We start from the raw sequence: 14876 nt of genomic DNA, 5'->3' as shown, positions 1-14876 counted from the left end.
ACAGAAAATAGCACCCAGCTTTGTAGCACTGGAAGGTTGAACTTGCAGTTTGTTTATAATTTTTTTCCTCAAGAAAAGCCTATAATCTGTTTTTTTGGGGGGAGGGGGTTGGAGAAGAGGTAATGGAATTATCAGCAAGAAAACCTGAATTCACCCCCTAGCAATATGAATAATTGGAAGTTCTTGAATGGAAATTGGCAAGGTTACAGATGACACAACATTTGTTGATGTAAAATGGGATGTCCCCAGAGGCATAGATAGCTTTAATTGTTCTTCTCCCAGAGCTTTTATGAACCCGGGAATAAGCTGTTATTTTGTATTTTGTAGTATCTTTGTGGCAGGTGCCCTGGATAGCAACAAAGATATATTTACTAAAGTTCTCTTTCTAGACAGAGCCAGAAGACTCACAGGGCTGTACTTTGCACTGAATTGTGAGTATAATACGCCAAAGCTAATTTCCATTTGCTTTTTGTTTGTGTTCTGTCGCATACAGGGCACCCTGTACAGTTTAGCCATGTGCTTGACCTTGATGAAGTTCTCTGTTCATTTCCTGTTTCATTTCCTGATTTCTGCAAGTGTTTCTTCCTCGGAGGTGTTGGGAGGAAAGGTGACATGATCGGAGTTTTAGAGAGGCGGGTGGGAGGTGTTCTTGGCAGGGTGTGTGGGAAAGTCAGATTGAGCAGACTGAGTGAGGAACTCCTGCTGGGGGGACCTCTTACGCTGATGGCTCTTGCTCCAAGAGCTTGGAAAAATGTTATGGCTTTGGGTCATGGAGAACAGGTTTGTGCCATTATTTCTAAGGCTCGTTGGCTCTTGCTGTCAACTTGCCAAGGTTCAATGATTATTCCCCAAATCACAAAGAAACCCGACCTCAAGGGGCGATCTCTGCAGTGTGTCCAAATTCATATTCACTCATTTCTAAGCCTTCTACGGGTCATGTCTCAGTAGAAATCATCTTTGAGCATACTGTATCCACTTCAGTGTGCACTTGTCTTCTCCGTGCTCTGGTACAGCAGTGAAGACATTCTCGGACTGTGAGAAGTGCATCTTACTTCCATGGCTCCTCCGTGGGGACAGACTTCAGCAAGGACTGGTCCATCTCTGAGGCCCAGCCACTGCACTTGTCGCTCTTACCCACTCTCTTTGCATTGCTCTTAAATCTCACATACTGGCTCTTTGATCTCACTGAGATGGCTACGCTCTTGATTTTCCACCTGGGCTTGTCAGCACTCTGATCTCCACTGCTTGTTCTTTCCAGGCTACATTTCATGGCTCTCTCTTTCATTCAACATTCCAATTGGTGGGAGCGAGCTGTCCACCAACCTCACGTAGCTCAAAAGTAGAGGAGCCAGCACTGGAAGGCAGTCAGGCACTCCTGGCTCCAGATCACATGGTGTACGCTTTTAACCACTGTGTGGTATTAGAGCACTAACTCATTCTCTGAAAATTGAAAAACAAACAAAATATTTGTTAACTTGAGTCACAGGCACAATGTCTTCTTCATAAAAATATATTGTTTTTGAGAAATCTCTTTATGATCTAAAAGGCAAAGTAAAGATTGAGCATCTTTCTCAGGGTTCTGGCTGACCTGCCAAGCACTGGCAAGGCTGGCACCCGGAAGTCAGGACCCTTTGGCAGTAGGAGAAGCCTTAAGCTAGCAGGAATGGGGGAGAGAGAGCCCTGAGAGATGCATTCTTCTGTTTGGTAGGAAATATGATGAGAGATCTAATGGATATATGTCCTCAAATTTATTTGCATATTCTTTTCATATCTTTCCCCTCTCAATCAAATTTTCCACTTTGCTTTTTAAGTAAATTTTAACAAATGCTTCATCACTTATTTACTGTAATTATGGATGTGGCCTAATCTCCCTGTGCCCATTTCCCCCTCTGTAATGATAAACTTACGTCAGGAATAATGTGAGGAATAAATGAGGGTGTGCAAAGCTCTTAGCATAGTGCCTGGCATATCCATTAAAAATGTTCAATAAGTGTTAGCTGTCATCATGATTATTCTTTTAAAAAGTCATGGTAAACTCTTATGACTGATATATTTCAACATGAGCCAAGTTTGAAACATATAAGCTGATCATTTGAGTTAGAGATTTATTTCGTTCTAATTAAAAAATGTAAAGAAAAAGAGAATATTTATTGAGCCTCATTGTACATCAGGCCCTCTGCTAGGAGTTTACGTACCGATTACCGACTTGATCTTAGCTAGCATCAAGCCCATGAGCTACCTAAAGCAGAAACAAAGATTATTGCCATTTGATGTATGTGGAAACTGAGGCTAGAGAGAATAAGTGATTCCCAAAGTCATTCAGCTGATAAAAGGCAAATCAGGACTCAAATCCATGTTTTCTGACTTAAAACCCAATGCTTTCTCCATAGTACCAGCCTGCCACTCTCCCCTGACCTGCATTTGTCCATCTCTGCTGATTACCATGCTTTCCCCAAATTCTGGCTTTGGCATAATGACAACCTCAGTTCCTTTGCTTGTAGTTTCCGGGATCTGCTTTCATTCTCCTTGCTTTACAAAGAGTTTTAATTCTTAAAAAAGTTGTTTCTTTTACGTGTGAAATTTCTTGTCTTGCAATTTCTCAAATCTATAAATTCACTGTCTGTATCCTGTATCTCATTAAAGAATTGGATGATGGCTATATTGAGTAATCTTTAGGGCTTATGCTGAGTAACTTGAAAAGGATCATTTGAAGATGGAGGTAAATTCAGAGCTGTTAGCTCTGCCATCTATGAGGAAGACTCAGAGTACCACAGTGCCCATGTGTGTGTTTTAGGTAATGAATGAAAATTTGCCGAGTTGTTCAGGTGATTGTAGCGAAAGGGTACATGGGAGAATGTTTCTTTACAGAGTGAAACTTTAGTTTTGCAAAACTTAGTTTAGTTTCACTTTTGGCCTGGTTTTAACTTCACTCTTCCTTTCCTCTTCTCTGGGCACGGCTCCATCCACTGTAACTCCCAGTGTCTCAGTCTTTCTAACAGTCCACTTGCATGAATCCTGAAGAGCTCCGAACGGGTCCAGCAACAGTCAAGGCTGCTGCTGTGTGCTGCACAGTTGCACTGGCTGCAGAAATGCAGCAGCTTGAAGGGGACTCCATGTCAGCTGGGTCCTGAGAGGGATGGGGCTAACCCCCTCAAATCCCTTTGTCATAGGCTGATGTCAGAGAATTATTGGGTAATCTGGACAGTTTCTTGTCTGTTCCCGTGAGGAGAAAATGGTAAGGATCAGATACATGAGTGAGTCATTTGTATATTCATCCATTGTATATTCATCCATTCATCAAAAAGTTTTCCAGGCCTTCTATGTGTTTCTCTCTAGAATGTAAGCTCCCAATACCCAGCACAGGGCCTTACATGATAATTTTCTCTTGATTCAATGAATGAATGAGTGGAGAAAAAACACTGTGCTATGGGGCATGTAAGAGGGAGACTTAATTCCTCAGAGAAGACTCCAGGAGGAAGAGCTATGCAAGAGGAGACTTGAAGGACGAGTAGGCATTAGTCATGAAGTAAAGAAATGTTTGTTTGAGGATCTGTATCCGCCAGAGTCCTCATCATCAGAGAGGACGGAAAGTGGCAAAGATGGGCATAGCCAACCACAGAGAAACACTCCAGAATGAGAGATGCTGGCAACACAATAATAGAGCTGGACATAGGAAAAGGGGTAGCTAGATCTATTTTTTATTTGTTTATTCGACAAATACTTATTAGCACTTAATAGGAGTTGGGTATTCTATGTGCTTTATAAATTCATCCTCATAGCAAAACTATTATTCCCATTTTACAGATGGGAAACCAAGGCACAAAGGAGTTAAATAACTTACCCAAGGTCATGTAGTAAGTGGTAGGTAGAGCCAGGGTCCAAATCCAGGCAGCCCGGCTGCAGGGCCCATTTTCTTAATCACATCACCATGCTAACCCTTGTGGATGAGCAAAAGAGATGATCAGAGACTTGGTCATTCAAGGCAGGAAAGGCATAGTTATACCTGGACTCCTAGAAGCTATCTTTATACAGGGTAAGGAGGTTTCCTCTACCAAAACAGATAGATACTTTGTGATAATACAGTAACCTACTTCCTGTTGCATTTAAAGAGGAAAAGGCTCTTCTTAACCTTTTCTGACTTTTGCTGTTGTTTGTGTGAAAAGGAGGAATAAGTAGAGAGAGAGAGGAGACTGGCTATATAAATGGGGGAAATTCTAGCTCAGCGTTTTGAGTATTCAGCCAGACTCTTTGTTCATTCCCAGAAAGTGATTCCTGCCAAAGCTTGCTCCTGCCTGCCCAAATCTAGGTCTGGACGTCACTTCTGCTCTACATTGCTTCAGGAACAATCAGAATCTCCAAATGATTTTTTTTTTTTGTATCATGGTAAGAACACTTAACATGAGATCCACCCCTCTTAACAAATTTTTATGTGTACAGTACAGTATTGTTAATGGTAGGTACATCGTTGGACAACAAATTTCTAAAACTTATTCATCTTGCATGACTGAAACTTTATACCCATTGCACAGCAACTCTCCATTTCTTCCTCCCCCAGCCCCTGGCAACCACTACCCAAATAATTTTAAAGTGTCTGAAATGGTGGTGAGCAGAGTCGGGTTCAGAGATAATTTGAGGTTTCCTTCCCCCAAATTATCTAGACAAAAGCTTGATGGACATATTTGCAAAGTTCTAATAGATAGTTGTAATTATTACCCAGAAATAAAGAGTTTGCCTATTTCTGACATTTCTAGAATGATACTAAAACAATTTTTATGTTTAAATTTTTAAAAATGATGGCCGATTTCTCTAATAAACTTTTCCCCATGGAGCTCTTCTGACGTGCCGCGTTTGCCAGTGAGTGTAATGCGTGTGACAGAGTCAGGAGGAATTGCTGAAAGGCCAATGTGGATGAGATTCATGGTATGAGCCTGTTGAAGGAGCGCTGGTGATTCAGATTTGCTGGATTGACAGAAATGACTTTTGGTGAAAACAGCATGTAGCTACTGTTTCCAATAGATTTTTCTTCTAACCTGTATTTAGTGAGTAGTCCCCACAGCCAATGGTCTACTGGCTTCTGGACCCAGGAGCTCAAGCTCATTTTTCTCTCCCTAAAAGCACTATCATTTCCAGATAGCAGTGCATGTTAGAAACCTGTTCCTGGGGCTGCTTTGTCAGGAGAGGGAGATACAGAGTCTGTCGGGAACAAACAAAGACATCATTGACAGTGGTGATTTATCTTGCTACCTGCAACATGCCCTTTGGTTTGATAGCTGCCTGGGTTGGCTGGGATTATTTATCTTGCGCGCACACTGATATATGGAGGTGAGCTCCTGGCAGGCTTCCTTCTTTTCTTCCTTCCCTGCCTGGCCAGGCTCCTCCGTTCACTCTTCCATATCAGAGAGCTGTCAGCCAGCATTGTCCTGGGCAATGAGAGGGGTGGGCAAGTGCTTCAAAATACCTTAGGAGAAATGATCTTCTTTGCAAGCAGGGCTTGATCTAGTTTCTTTTTTTCTGTCGGTTCAGCCTTGGGAAATCAGAGATGCCTAGGAGAGTATCTGGCAGGTGTAAGGAATTTAGAACTGTGCCTCTCCAGCAGTGATCTCCTTTCAGCAGACCCTCCTTGTTCTTCTGCCTTTTCAAAGAATGGCTTCCTTCTGCTTGTCTGTGCTGCTTGGACTTATTTGCTAACATGTGACAGTTGCAGGAGAACCCCTGGCAGCAGCTCTCCTCCACTTGTGCCTTGGAAAATGCTACTCCCTCTGTTAAGAATATTGTCTCCCCCTTACTCCCGACTTCCCCTGGATAACTCCTGCTGGATATTACATATTCAGCTCGGGCATGACCTTTTCTCAGCATCGCTTGTCTGGTTTCCCATCTCAGACGGTGCCAAAAGTTTTTCAGGGCAATGGGAAGGTGGAGAAAATGTTATTGTTCAGGGTCCCTGAGCATCTTTCCCCACTCCCAACACAGGGGTGCAGTACAGACAGGCAGACAGACAGACAGACACACACACACACTTTTTTGCTCTGCCCCCCAATGAGAATGGGGTCATAGCCTTGCTTTAGCCTACAAATCGTGAGCCTAGGGTCTATAAATGTTATCAGGATGGCAAGAAATGGAAATTGTTCTCAAAAGAAGCTGAGCAAAGTTTAATGAAGGGAATTTCCAGCAGTGTGGGTGAATTAAGGAACCAACAAGGGGTAAAAAACTCAGGGACTGGTGACAGGAGAAAGGGACAAGCCTCAGGAATAAAGCTATTGGAGCCTTGAGAGAGATGGAGCTGTGGCTGCAAAGAAGTTAAATCTCCCCTGGAAGCCTAGTGAGGCAGGGAGGGAGTAGGGGGAAATTCATATATCCTCCAAGTTGGGGAGGCGCAGTAGTAAAGGAAGCCTGGGTGGTGAGTCCATAGCGGGTCACACCTGTGGGGCACAGAGCAAGGCAGGGGAGAGTGGAGAATGCAGAACACGCGGGGCAGGGATGCAGGGGAGAGGTGGTCGTGGTGATGGAGAGTGGAAAGTAGCCAGCATATGAACATACCTTTTCTTCTATGAACCCCTTTGGCAATCTGGAATGCTAACAGATTCTTTTTCAAAATAATGTTTCTAAATGCAAGAAATAGAATACAGAGCATTACGAAGGAAACCAATTATACTGAGATACAGTTATCAAAATACTAAAAATACAAAATTGTGATACAGTAATATATAATGCTTGTTTATTAACACATAGACTACAAAATCTAGGGGCAGAACTAACAGTTACCAAGCTTTCTAAGTCATGATAAGTGTGAATTATATTTCAAGATATCTACAACAGCGGAAATGAATATGAAAATATCTGGTGTTTTAATTGTTGATAAAATCTTAGGTACTTTTTTTTTTATTTTTTTGTGGTACGCGGGCCGCTTGTGGCCTCTCCCGTTGCGGAGCACAGGCTCCGGACGTGCAGGCTCAGCGGCCATGGCTCACGGGCCCAGCCGCTCCGCGGCATGTGGGATCTTCCCGGACTGGGGCACGAACCCGTGTCCCTTGCATTGCCAGGCGGACTCTCAACCACTGCGCCACCAGGGAAGCCCGTCTTAGGTACTTTTAATACTACTGTGCTTTATTGCCTACCTTCACAGTTGAGGAAAATGCTAGATTTGAGTTGAGTAGAACTTAGTGGTATGGACAGTATATAATGTTTAGCCTAGTGCCTAGCGCCTGGCCCATGGTAAGTGCTCAATAATTTGGAACAATTATTATTAGTTAACCTCTAAAGCAGTGCACATCTAAGTTCACAGACCCTGAATTCTGTCCGAGGGCTCCTTAGGGGTCTGAAGGCCCCAGGTTGAGAGCACTTGCTTTAACTATAAGTGGAGGGATGTTAAATTCTAGTGGAGCGGTGCTGTAAGCCTGAGTGTGAGAGGGCAGCAGTGTAGCCAGAATCCTGCTTCTTCACAGGAGCAGGATCCTCCCTGTGCAGTCCCAGGGCCCTGGAAAATCCATGCTAAGCAATGATGCATCTGCTCAACCCTCTGGTCATGATCTACTTCTGTTAAATACTATATCCTTGGGTCTGCTAGAATGTAAACTTCATGAGGACATAAAATTTTAAAAACTGGTTATTGCAGTATTATATACACATAAATATAAATGTAAATTTTATCCACTGTGTGGCTTAATGAATTTTCATGAACTGAACACACCGGTGTAAGCAGAACCTGTATCATTATCAGCATCCCAGAAGCCTCCCTCAGGTCGCCTTCCTGGCACGCCACCTCCCCTAAGGATAACTACTATTCTGATTTCTAACAACATAGAGTAGTTTTGCCGGTTTTCGTTCTTTTTATGAATAGAATAATATACTTTTTTTTGTCTCTGGCTTCTTTCTCTCAACGTCATACTTGTGAGATTCACCCATATCATTCCATGTAGCTGTAGATTTTTCATTCTCATTGCTGCATGGCATCCTATTGTGTGAATATACCATAATTTACCCATTCTGCTGTTAATGAGGATCTGGAAGGTTTTGCATTCTCTGTCTTTTTCATTTTTGTCGTTCTGGTGATTGTGTATTGGTAGCTTTTTGTGGTTTTTTTTCCTGGTGAATAGATACATTTTTACCCAGGTATTGGCCATTTGGATATCCTTGTTTATGAAGTGTCTGTATAAGTCTTTTGTCTATTTTCCTAATGTCTATACTTAGACAAATAATTTAATCATTCTCAGTTTCCTCATGGTTAAATTAGGACATTAATAGAACCCATGCAAAGGGTTATCATGACAATTAAGAGAGGTAGGCATGTAAAATGTTTAGCCTAGTGCCTAGCGCCTGGCCCACGGTAAGTGCTCAATAATTTGGAACAATTATTATTAGTTAATCACTAAAGCAGTGCACATTGTGGATACTCTATGCTTGCTGCATAATCGAATTTTTAAAATATCACTGTAACAGCACTGTGAGTAGAATCTGCTAAGCTTGGCTATAGCTGGGTGGGAAGCTCAATGGCTTGGGGACGGGATGAAGGAGAATTTCTTATTTTTTATTCTCTTTTGTACCTTTTGAATTTTGTACTATGTGAATGAATTTTCTACTAAAACACATGAAACTAAAGTCCAAAATGAATAGCTGAAATAGAAATGGAAATACTCTAGAGTTCAGTTGAATCATGAGCTATGCTACTTGTGCTGCCATGTACACCCAGGAGGTACATGGAGAATGGAAATGTTTAACTCTGGTGAAGAGGAAACCTTTTGAAGAAATAAATTTAGTTAGTAAGGTGTGATGTCCGTGTATTTTGTAAAAGTTATGATAAGGGAAGGAGGAGTAAATTATGACATAGGGTTAATGTTTGAGTGACCTTAATGAGATGGGATGTGAATTTAATGTTGGGAAACAAAAAAATTTCAGGAGAGAGAAGTGGGATGGAATGCCTTAGTCATGTTCAGTCCAGCCTCTCAGGGTTCCAAGAAGTTTGAAAGGACATATTTTGGTCCAGAGTTCTCGAGGGTGAAGGAACACATCTCTGTGTCTCTTGGAGCTTTGTTATGCATAAAAAGGCATTTGCCTTTCTTGGTGAATTTTATGTTGCACTTATCCAAGATAGGTCTCTTTTGAGTGACCCAGAAGGAGAAGCAACACAACTCTATCAGGGTGTGTTTCTAAATTATTATTACTGATGACAATACTGAAATTAACGTCCTAATTTGCAGAACGTTTTTCACAACGTATCAAGTACTGTTAAATATGTGCTCTTATTTGCTTTGCGTACTAACTCCTCAGAAAGATAGCTGTGGTTATCTCCATTTTACAGGTGGAAGAGCTAAAGGAAATGAGGGAGCCAGGACTAGGTTAGTGCTGGAAAAAGTCCGAAGTACAATTCATAAGGTGACTGTTACGCCTGTGACAGTCACCTTGAGACGAGCTGTTTGAATGGAGAATGATGACTGGAGAGTAATGAGAATAATGAATGGAGATGTTTGAAATGGAGAATTCAGTGACGGCCACCACCCAGAGGGATGGTTGTGGGGCCATGTCATGTGGTGTGCCTCTGGGTTGTGTCCATTCTGAACTTTGATGATGTCCCAGGACAGTGACTTTGTATACTAACATTCAATTTAGTGACTTTTAAAATGGTTCTGCTTTTCTGTTTAGATAGTATTTTTGTGTGTGTGATTATTCTTAAAATGCATCATTTTAATCACCACGCTTCCTGAATCTTCTTTTCCTTTTGGATTCCTTCAATTACACCATCTCCCCTTAAACGATAATCATATTTCATTCTACCTGATTCCCCAGGCCGGTTACCCAGACTAATGGAATGATAGACCTGGGCAACAGATTCAAGATCACTTACGACAACCTCTTGAGAATTTTACAAATGAGGGAACTAAGACCCAGAGAGGCAAAGTGACTTGTCCCACATCACAAAGCTGGTTAATGTGGAGGATAGAATGAAATAAGCAGGAGGAGAGTAAGAGGGCAAAGTTGATTTTTCACAGGGAAGATTTTCTGTAGAAGTTGATTACGTTGAGTTTTCAGGGAGGCAAATGTTCTGGTAGTTCCATGGGAAGAGAAAGATTGCTTTCTGGACCAACAAGAATATTACCCCACTGGCTGCCAGGTAATAATGGCAGATGGTAGCCACAGGGTTATTGTAGGTATGGACTCATAAGGTCTTTAGTCACGGCACTCACTGATACACCGTCAGCTCGGCACTTTGATCCTGAACCAGTGCTGAAAATAGAAACTCCTTCTGAAAGGACATGGCAGAATACTGAGGTGGCCCCCAAGATTATTGCCCCCTTTTGCACACACTCTTTATAATGCTCTTCTCCTTGAGTATGGACAGGTCTGTGTATATGACCGATTTCACTCCCATGATGAAGTTACAGTACATGACAAAGATGAAGAAATTTTGCAGCTATAATCTCAGATCAGTTGATTTTGAGTGAGTCAAAAGGGAGATTATCTGGGATGGATCTGACTGAATTGGGTGAGAGTTATTCAGAAGGGACTGAGATTCAAAGGGAAGGAGATTCTCCTGCTGGCTTTAAAGAAGTAATCCAGTATGTTGTGAGAGACTTACATGGCTAAGACCTGAGACAGGTCCTCTAGGATGAGGTCAGCTGAGGGTGACCTCTGGCTGACAGCTAACAAGAAACCAGGCTCAGTCCTACAACCACAAGGAAGTGAATTCTGCTAACAACCTGAATGAGCTTGAAGAAGACCCCAGCTCCTGATAAGACCACAGCCCCAGCTGACACCTTGAGACCTGGTGAGACCCTGAGCAGAGGACCAAGTTAGGCTGTGTCTAGACTTCTAATGTACAGAAATTGTGAGATAATAAATTTTTGTTGTTTGAAAAAAAAAAAAGTACCACTTTCCTGGAATGTCCCCAAGTTCAGGAGTGTAAATTCAGGCAAGAACAGCCCCCTGGGGAATACCTTGTTTCCACTTGGGGTCAGGGCTGATGTGTTTCTTTATAGTATAACCTATTAATTATGCAGGCCAAGAACGGCAGATTTTCAGAGAGTTAGCTCATCATGATTTCATAATTTCATCAAAATTTCATAATTTCATTTTGCAGAGAAACAATTTTCTAGGCAGACAAATCAAACTTTGTTAGAAGCTTTACTTTAGGGAAGGTCATTTACCCATTAGAGATTCGAAGTACATCTTCCCCTCTCGGGTACAGCATTTCTTCATTTTAAGCGAACTCTTTGCTTTCCGATATATGAGGGAGCACACTTGTGTTTTTCTGCTCTGTTACTCTGTTTTCTAGACTACCTCTTAATTCTTACCTCTACTTACTAAACAGGAAATGCTAAACAGTATTAGTTTCTATTTGGTGCAAGGCATATGGGGAGAGGAGGACTGAGATGTCTGAAACGGACTGGCCTTTTTCTTCCCTTTAGATGATGCCCCTTTGTTGAATGGGCTCTCTCAGTCAACTGCATTTCTGGTCATGGTCCTGCTGCAAAGCCTCTGCTCCACGATACTGGGCCCTCTCTGTTGTGAGGGGAGAAGGGGGTTGGCAATATTCTTGCTCAGGAAGAGCCACTTGGTGGGACTTATTTGTGACACTTCCAGGACACAAATTTAGAAGCATAATTCTCAGTCATGGCTGAATATCTGTAAAGAAAAGATTGTTCTAATCATGTTCAGCGGTATCCTCCCAATTACCCTAGACGTTATGAATATTCAGCCCAAATCAAAACCAAAGGCAAACTTCCTGCTTTGTGGGTCTCACAGAATGGGGCTTTGAGGAATCATGTCTGCGATCAAGGGAGCCCTAAGATGTGGGGGCGCTGCATGCTTCCACAGTGCAGTGTCCAGGCTCCTTTGTGAGATGCAGGCGATGAGGGCAAAGGGATGAAGTGAGAACATCGCCTCTGAGGAAACATGCCAGATTAGTTCGAGTCCATTTGACAGTCAGAAATCAGTCTCTGAGTGAGAATCCTTAACAGGACTCCACCCAGGAGAGCAGGAAGAACACTGGACTAGGCGTCCTTCCTTTGCTGTTCTACCAACCAATTGTGTAACATTTGCCAATTTATAGAATCATTCCGAGCCTCAGTGTCCTCAGACGTAAGCATGGGTATATCTGTTAGTGGTCTTTGTCTGCAAGGAGCAGAAACTAGCTCTCACCAATTTAAGCAGAAGAGGACTATTTGGAAGGTGCTGGGCTGCTCACAGAACCTGTGGAGGCTTGAGACCCAGGCTGCGGAAGGGCAGGAAGCAGAGTGGGTCTGGGGTCTATAGAACAGGAGCGTCTGCCATGGTAGGGACCACACTCAGCCTTGGTGGGCTCTTGGTTGGAGACTCTTGGTGGGAGGCATCCTTCTTTCCCATGTGAATATAGACAGTCCAGGGCTGGTACGGAGACTTCACAGTCATTGAGGATCCTCCTTGTCAAGTCCCTGGTTTTTTGTTTCTCACTTAGTGCAGAACTTCGGATTCATGATATGAATATGTAATTTAAAAGAAAAAAAGAGGTGGACTTTCCAGTTTTTCTTTTCTGGAAGACTTTCTCTTCTGGAATATATGCATTTGTTCAGCAAAATTTTGATTTGATTGAAGTTAATATAGTTTCTACCTACCCGAAGCTTAAAATGTTTAATGCAGCTCTAATTTTATTATTTAATGATATAAATAAGATGGAGAAGGCTCTAGGCTTGACAAACTTGACATTTAAATCTAACTTTGCTGGTGCTGGGAAAACTGGACAGCTACATGTAAAAGTATGAGATTAGATCACTCCCTAACACCATACACAAAAATAAGCTCAAAATGGACTAAAGACCTAAATGTAAGGCCAGAAACTATCAAACTCTTAGAGGAAAACATAGGCAGGACACTCTATAACATAAATCACAGCAAGGTCCTTTTTGACCCACCTCCTAGAGAAATGGAAATAAAAACAAAAATAAACAAATGGGACCTAATGAAACTTCAAAGCTTTTGCACAGCAAAGGAAACCATAAACAAGACCAAAAGACAACCCTCAGAACAGGAGAAAATATTTGCAAATGAAGCAACTGACAAAGGATTCATCTCCAAAACTTATAAGCAGCTCATGTAGCTCAATAACAAAAAAACAAACAACCCAATCCAAAAATGGGCAGAAGACCTAAATAGACATTTCTCCAAAGAAGATATACAGACTGCCAACAAACACATGAAAGAATGCTCAACATCACTAATCATTAGAGAAATGCAAATCAAAACTACAATGAGATATCATCTCACACCGGTCAGAATGGCCATCATCAAAAAATCTAGAAACAATAAATGCTGGAGAGGGTGTGGAAAAAAGGGAACCCTCTTACACTGTTGGTGGGAATGTAAATTGATACAGCCACTGTGGAGAACAGTATGGAGGTTCCTTAGAAAACTACAAATAGAACTACCATATGACCCAGCAATCCCACTACTGGGCATATACCCTGAGAAAACCATAATTCAAAAAGAATCATGTACCAAACTGTTCATTGCAGCTCTATTTACAATAGCCCGGAGATGGAAACAACCTCAGTGTCCATCATCAGATGAATGGATAAAGAAGATGTGGCACATATATACAATGGAATATTACTCAGCCATAAAAAGAAACGAAATTGAGCTATTTGTAATGAGGTGGATAGACCCAGAGTCTGTCATACAGAGTGAAGTAAGTCAGAAAGAGAGAGACAAATACCGTATGCTAACACATATATATGGAATTTAAGAAAAAAAAATGTCATGAAGAACCTAGGGGTAAAACAGGAATAAAGACACACACTTACTAGAGAATGGATTTGAGGATATGGGGAGGGGGAAGGGTAAACTGTGACAAAGCGAGAGAGGGGCATGGACATATATACACTACCAAACGTAAGGTAGATAGCTAGTGGGAAGCAGCCGCATAGCACAGGGAGATCAGCTCTGTGCTTTGTGACCGCCTGGAGGGGTGGGATAGGGAGGGTGGGAGGGAGGGAGACGCAAGCAGGAAGAGATATGGGAACATATGTATATATATAACTGATTCATTTTGTTGTGAAGCAGAAACTAACACACCATTGTAAAGCAATTATACTCCAATAAAGATGTTAAAAAAAAAATCTAACTTTGCAAAACAATCTAGTAGGCAGGAAAAGTATTTCCTAGGCTTCCTCAGATCTGCCTGGATATGTTGTTATAATATGGTAATGAGCTTCCCTAGAAGGGACAAAATGCATGACTGAAGTTGCATTTTTATTTTGTGTTTTCTTGAAATAGATTCTCTAGATCAGAGACCTTTAAAATTATGTTTTCTCTGTGCTGGCCACACATTTAGCCATAGTTAGTATTAGAATTATAATTTGGGAAGTATTTATAAGGAGGTACTCTGGCACTGAATACAACAGACCCTTTTTTTTTGCTCTTCTGAGAGTCAGTGGGAACTCAGTTTAGAGAAGTGCTGGTTTTAAGGAACTGAAATTCACGCCATTCATTCAGTTTACTGTATTTTTTATAAAATATTTATTTATTTATTTGGCTGTGCTGGGTCTTCGTTGTGGCATGCGGAATCTTCACTGCAGCATGTGGGATCTTTAGTTGCAACATGTGGAATCTTTTAGTTGTGGCGTGCGGGATCTAGTTCCCTGACCAGGGTTCGAACCTGGGCCCCCTGCATTGGGAGTGCAGAGTCTTAACCACTGGACCACCAGGGGAGTCCCAGTTTACTGCATATTAATCACTTACTTGGGAGTTTAACCTTTCCGATCATTTTCTTCATCTAAAATGACTGAGAATACTTGTGTGCTGATGCCAGAAATATTTTTCATCAGCTATCTTAATCAGCAGGTATTAAGTAAGCACAAAGTATTGACTGCACAGATTTTTTTTTTTTTAATACTAGGAGATGGGTGAGG

The 14876-nt window shown here is 41.8% G+C and overlaps 1 non-coding gene across 1 annotated transcript; it reads right to left on the bottom strand.

Moving 5' to 3' along the window:
• Window positions 1-14602: 14602 nt before the first annotated feature.
• Window positions 14603-14675, bottom strand: TRNAG-CCC. Its single transcript has one exon. It is a non-coding gene; the product is annotated as a tRNA-Gly (tRNA).
• Between the last annotated feature and the right edge of the window lie 201 nt (window positions 14676-14876).

The sequence above is a fragment of the Phocoena sinus genome, chromosome 5 (genome assembly GCF_008692025.1).
Source record: "Phocoena sinus isolate mPhoSin1 chromosome 5, mPhoSin1.pri, whole genome shotgun sequence".
Lineage (NCBI taxonomy): Eukaryota > Metazoa > Chordata > Mammalia > Artiodactyla > Phocoenidae > Phocoena > Phocoena sinus.
The sequence above is the reverse complement of the archived record's forward strand: the minus strand, read 5'-3'. Positions and strand labels throughout refer to the sequence as shown.